At 38.9% G+C, this 6,943-nt stretch overlaps 1 pseudogene; it reads right to left on the bottom strand.

Annotated features, from left to right (window-relative positions):
• Positions 1 to 6,943, bottom strand: part of LOC107556751 (5-oxoprolinase-like) — a 38,315-nt pseudogene that overhangs the window by 7,797 nt on the left and 23,575 nt on the right.

A 6,943-nucleotide genomic window follows, 5' to 3' on the forward strand; every position in this document is an offset into this window, starting at 1 on the left:
GAGCTCTCCCACGAACCCACCGCCAAGCCGTGGGGATGCGGAACCCCGCTACAACCCTGGAGCTCGTGGAGGCAATGGAGCTGGCGGAGGCGGCTTTTTCCCCGGAGGGTGGCCCAGGAGCAACGTGCGCCGGAGGGCATCTCCCGACCAGTAAGCAGGCCGGCGGCTCCCACTCCGCGGGATGAGCCCATGCTGGCCGAAGTCACCTCCACTCCCGCACAGACATGGCTGGCCGGGTGCATAGTACATTGGGACCTGCCGGCGGGAGCCCCGGAAGTCAGGGTCGAGGTAAACGGCCGGCCGTGTCCCGACTCACGCACGGAGAAGCCTCGACTCACCTCAGGACCCAGTGCACTCACTTGAGCACTTTCTCTGTGAATAAATCCACCCTCCGGGGTATTTATTTGAGCTCTCCTTGTCGCGTGTTCCTTCCACCCCGTTACAGTACACAGTACACTCACGTTATGAGATATATATTAATTATATAGCATACAGTATCTTAACTGTTTAATTTTTTTATTTTGTCGCAAAATGAAACTATAGTATCGTCCAGCTCTTTATATAAATTTGGATATACAAGTATGTCTAACTTTATCCACACACATATAGTATACTTGTGAAGGGCGATACATACTATATAGCAGGGATCCTCAAATCTGGCCCACGAGATCCACTTTCCTGCAGAGTTTAGCTCTAACCCTAATCAAACACACCTGAGCATGCTAATCAATGTCTTCAGGATCATTAGAAAATCACAGGTAGGTGGGTTTGATCAGGGTTGGAGCTAAACTCTGCAGCGCATTGGACCTCCAGGGCAAGATTTGAGGAACCCTGCTATATAGCATATCTCAGCTGCATGATTGCTTGTATTGTTGTAAAATGTAAATCATATCATCGCTCAACTCTAATCTGCTAAATAAGACTATACAAGAGTAGATGCATTTAGATATTAAGATATTATGAACATTAATATCATGATTTTCTGTAAAGCTGTATTGAAATTTTTTTATTTGACCTGACTCAAACAGCCAAAACTGCATGGTCTGAAAACCCGAACTGGATTTTTGCAGCACAAGGAGATTTCATTGAAAGATGTAGACAGAGCTCATTCTGACTGATATGACACACCTGTGATGCTGCACACATTTGGAAGGCTTTGAAGATGACGTCCACCACTCTCTGTGAGGTCAGCACATTACCGTCCACTACCGCAGCATTCTGAGATGGCTGCAGGATCGAGCCGGGGGGAATGATGACTTTAACAGGGGCCAGACAGCCCTGAAAAACATCACACAAAGTCTTTCCTGCTAATTAAAAATCATTATATTCATAATAACGATAAGTGTAATAACGTTTTATTTTAGTGTCCTTGTTATAGGTTACATCTACTTACTTCAGTAATAGCAGTAAATTAAGCATGCAAATTATGCCATTACAACCCTAATCAAACCTTAGCCCTGACCCTATAGTAAGCACATATTGTTAATATTAATATTCCTCAGTATTAATTTTTGTAATAGCACTGTAACAAGGGCAACTTAAAATAAAATGCAACCTATCCTTTGTCTATGAAGATTTTATACAAATATATATACACACACCGGTAAGAGTAAATTTAGATGACAGGTCAACTACCCACACAACTATGTGTATGAATATTGATTTAGTCTAATAAAACCTTTGTAAACAAAAAGTGGAGCAGAATAAAGTGCAAAAAATCTTGTGTGTCAAGCAAGCATGTTTGATCTTCTGTGTATGTGCATTGATATTTATATTTGAATAAAAGCATACATTAAATATATTTATCAATAAATACGATTGTGTCCCTTCAGAAGACTTGGATTAAAGGGGAGGTCTAATGCTATTTCATGCATTCTGACTTATTTACACTGCTAAAGAGTTGGATTCTCATGCTAAACATGACCAAAGTCTAAAAAAAACAGCTGGACTTATGATGGAGTATTTCTGTGCCAAAGACATTCCTTCAGGGTTCGTATAAGTTTCAGAAAGTTTTGAGTATGGCCCCGTATGACGTCATAAAGGGCAGAATTCCTTGTATGAGCACTTCTCCAGGAAGAGTGCGTGCACACATCAACCAGAGAAAGAGCAAGAGCTCACCCATCGATATGCTTCTTTCGTTAATTCATTAGCCATAGTTAATTTAAGTCAATAAAGTTTTTGTCCCTGTTGTATCTATGTCGATGTCACAGCTTGTAGACGATTGCTACGTAAAAGCTGCGTGTGCTTGTGACTCTCTAGCTCTGCCCACGGCACTCTTCGGAGATACGAAGGATGCAATACTACTCTATAGGTACTCAAGTTTAACATGAGATTGGCAGAAACTGTGTGTGTTATGTCCGCTTTAAACTACTTTTTTATTTTATTTACCAAGTTTAATGTGTGAAAAACAGCATTAAATCAGCATATTAGAATATTTTCAAAAGGATCATGTGACACTGAAGACTGGAGTAATGGCTGCGAAATTCAGCTTTGCGGTCTTAGGAATAATTATGATTAAATTTTAAAGGGGTCATGAACTGGCTTTTTAAAATTATTTTAGACTGTTGTCTGAGGTCCACTTATGACATTTGCATGGGTTTTACATTCAAAAACATCAAAATCAACAAGTAATAGGCTATTTTCTACCCTGGTTTTGAGGCCGGCTCGAGAAACACTCAGTTTTTATGGACGTGCCGCATTGAAGATTTGGAAGTAAATGCACACTGCTCATTGGATAACAGTTTTGCATAGTAAACTAACTTTCTGTGTGTCTGTTTGACAAGCTACGTCCTTCATAGTTGGAGCCTTCTGTGACTTTGGTTAGACACGTACACATAATCAGGACATATCAAGCGATATCTAACAAAGCAATAGTGACACAGTACAAATATTTTTTACTCACATAAGTGTGCTGCGATTCTGCTCATTCCTGTCGGCACAGCATTGCTTTTTAATCTCAGTCTCTCTGCAAATCCAGCGTCGACCTGTGTCTTGTTTACAAAGGAATCCGCGGTGAAATGAAGCGAACAAACGCTCAATGTTTTACTCACGAAAACTGGAACTTCATTCAAAATAAAGTTCAACCACGCATTCCTAATATTTGAATCCGAAGGAAGGTTATGCAGCGACTGTGTTCTTCCACAACCAGGCACTGCACAACATTTTGCGATCTTTAATGGCATGTTTATTGTTTGGTTGCTCGAACTGGTTTAGTGCCACTTACGTTATTTCCCTACAATGTCATGCGCGAATCAGTGGGCGGGGCTACAGAATTGGGTGTTTATATTCTTCTGTGGAGGCGGTGTTTAACGACGTTTTCAGTACTGAAACTGAATATATCAAAAGCTCAAGTAAAAGTTGATTTCTCAATTCATGATCCCTTTAAAATATGTAAAAAGAGAAAAAAGTTAATTTTTAAAAAGCTATTGTAAATTGGAATAATATTTCACAATACTAATGTTTTATTGTAGTTTTTATTACATAAACACAGCCTTGGAAAGCATAAGAGACTTTCAAAAACATTAATAATCTTACAGACCCAAACCTTTTAATGATAGTATATGCATTACATTTTTTGTTCTACTTTGCTTAGTGTTACAGCAATTAATCACTATAACCATAATCATATAAACTGACACAATACAATTTATAATAGTTTAATTTGTAATATAATATACTACAATACTATTATACTAGTTTAACAGCATAACAACTGTAATACAGTCACACCGATTCACTGTATAACCACCTCGTGGTTTTTAAATTATTAGATAGCAGCTCCATTTTAAATGTTTAAAAGTCAAAATAATCGGTTATCAGAATTGGCCCTGAAATTCCATATTGGTGCATTTTTATAAATTATTATTAACCTGCAGTTCAAGTTACTGGTCTTCCTCTGTTTAAAGGTCTCTCTCCTCCAGCTCTCAGTGTCTCTTAAAGGTTCCTTGTTCTTCTAAGCACTGTTATCAAATGTTTACCATAAAAGTATTACTACACATGGAATCTGTTGTTTTTTCCCTAAAAAACCCTCATTTGCTACTCTCTTCTGGTTTGTTTAGTCTCCTTCAATCTCTATTAAATGGATAGTTCGACCAAAAATGAAAATACTGTCATCATTTACTCACCCTTAAGAATTTCTTTCTTCTGCTGAACAGAAGGAGATAGTTTGAAGAATGTGAGTAACCAAGCAGTTGCTGGTATGTATATTGTGTATGTGTGTCACCTGGTTGAGGGGGATGTCCTGGCCCACCATGCATCTCAAGCAGTATATGAGGGCAGAGAAGGTAATGGCACGAGGAGCATTACAGTTACCCCACACTTCTGTGCCTGTGCCGGTGAAATCAAACACTGCACTGCCCTGCAGACAGACACGCAGATGGACAGAGGCATGAGTACTACACTACACAACAATGTACTACACTGTTCTTTTTACTGTCATTTTAGCACTTAAATACAGCAGTTTGTAATGTTTGTGCAGTTTTACATTCATTTACATATATAGCAGAATGCGCTATTGAAAATGAATATTCAATATTCTCAATATTATATTCAGTATGAATCCTTGAGGGGATAAATGATCAAAATACAAAAACAGTTTTACCGAGTTCTAATTCAGAAACTGATTTGAATCTGCAAAAGTGAAAATGATTTCCTACTTGCTGTTCATCAATCTGGATCTTCAATCTGATCTGTGTCCCGTCGTCCATTTGATCTTCTGCTTCAACCTCAAGAGAGCCCGTTTCATGTCGCCGCCGACAGGTGAACTTTTTCAGCATGTCTCGAACTGCAAGCTCTGCGTTACTCTAAATATACACAGGGAACTTTAAGATAACATAAACCAAACTCTGACATAAATTTCAAGCTGAGATTTACATTAGCTATATTTAATACATCAGACAAATGTACACACCTGAATGTATCCCATGTACGCCTGGACGATTTCTAATCCGTAGCTGGCAATCAACTCCCCCCACCAGCTGACAACCCCTCTGATTGGCTGCTACCTGTGCCCGAAGGTCTGACAGGTTGTCACGGAGATTGCGTGTCCCAGAGCATCCTGGATATTGAGCGGGTGCCATGAGGGCTTCTGTCACAGCTGATGGATATAAAGATGACTACGAATAAAAAGAAATGACAAAAAAATAAAATAAAATAAAATAAAAACACACACTCAATCTAGTATAAACTGACCATAGTAATATCCTGGTATAACAATATGATAATCATTCAGTATTATTTGTTACACTGACTTCAACCTGATTGATATGTCATCTAACCTTTCTCCTAAAAAACTCCACCCGTGACCAGTTTGAAGGAAGTGAAGACGGCACCCTCCTGTTGTAGACAGGTGGAGTGGGGGGGCATGGAGCCTGGAGTGATGCCTCCTATATCAGCATGATGCCCCCTACTGGCCACAAAGAACACCGGCGCTCTCATGCCATCACGAAACACCTGCATAACACAGAGCAAATCTCATCAAGTCTGTCAGCACATGTGCAGCTCTAATGTGGGGTTTTGTTTCATGTTCATGTTTTCATGTCTTTTATTTTGTAATTGTTTCATGCTGTTTGTGTCATGCTTCCCTTGCCCTCATGTCTTCATGCTATTGGTTCCTCTGTTCATTGTGTCATGTTCGGATTGCTTGTCTTAATCATGTGTCTTGTTTCCCATTGGTTTGTTCATGTCATGTGATCCTCCTTGTCTGCTATAACTAGCTATCATTTTCCCATTGTGCCCGGGTCGTGTATTGCTGTTGTAACCTGCTGTCGGTGAGTCTAGTCTGTTCATGCCACGTTGAGTCTGTTCATGTCAAGTCTGTTTCATTAAAGTCTACCTGGTGACAAAGTCCACAAAAGTCCTCCACATAATCCTCAATGTCCCGGTTTCCTTGGCGAAGGTGAACAAGACGATCTGCTGAGTTCATTGTGGTGGGTTGTGTATTCTGTAACGAATAATCCACTGAAGGCGAGTGTAGTGAAGAACCCAAGTGCAGTTAATTTACAGAGTGATCCAAACATCCAAACAATAATCCGAGACTTGACTTGACATGAAACAGACTTGACATGCTGCAACTTACAACAACTTACACACTCTCAACCAATGATTTGTAAGCAATCTCCAGTATGTTCTAACTCACTCCAAACCTAATGATTCTCCGTATTAGAAACAGACGTTGCATGCATTTTTTAAAAATATAATTAGTGTTATCCCCAAAACTAAGTTTACTATGTACCAAGATATTTAAAATGATCAACAATCTCAACTGGGTGACTATCTATCATTATAGGCACAACTGCAACTTCTTGCCTAGTACGATTAATTACTAATTCCTTGGTTTTCTTTGTATTTAATATCAATGCACTATTATTACACCAGCACAGGAGTTCCTCAACATGTTTCCTATATTTGACCAAGTCATTTACATAATTTTTTTTAAAGAATTCCTACCAAAGCCATATCATCTGCATACTTAAAAAGGATAAAATTAGAATTACGAATCATAAAGTCATTAATATACAATGAAAATAATATAGGTGATGAAACACTTCCCTCGTATTAACATAGCATTCGTCTGACATTTGACCATTATACCATACTCTCTGTGTACGGAACAGCAAAAAGTCTTTATTCCACAGTACCAAATGCCAATGGACCACCCACAGATATCACCTGTTCTAAAAAAAAAAATCAACCCTCAGTGTGTTAAAAGCTGATGTAAAATCTAGAAATAAGATTCTGGCATATGCATGTGGATTTTGCAAACGATGAGTTACACAAACATCATAGTTAACACAGTATCATGAGTACCCCCAAATTTGAATGAAATTCTAAAGATCTTTTAATTTAACTCTTGAAGAAGAGTAAAAGCTATCATAGCAATTATTCCAAAAAGAAGGTGAAAAAAACAGTACTGTGTAAAAGACTTTGGCATGTTAGGTTGTTT

The sequence above is a fragment of the Sinocyclocheilus grahami genome, unplaced genomic scaffold (assembly GCF_001515645.1).
Source record: "Sinocyclocheilus grahami isolate Dianchi unplaced genomic scaffold, SAMN03320097.WGS_v1.1 scaffold578.1, whole genome shotgun sequence".
Classification (NCBI taxonomy): Eukaryota; Metazoa; Chordata; class Actinopteri; order Cypriniformes; family Cyprinidae; genus Sinocyclocheilus; species Sinocyclocheilus grahami.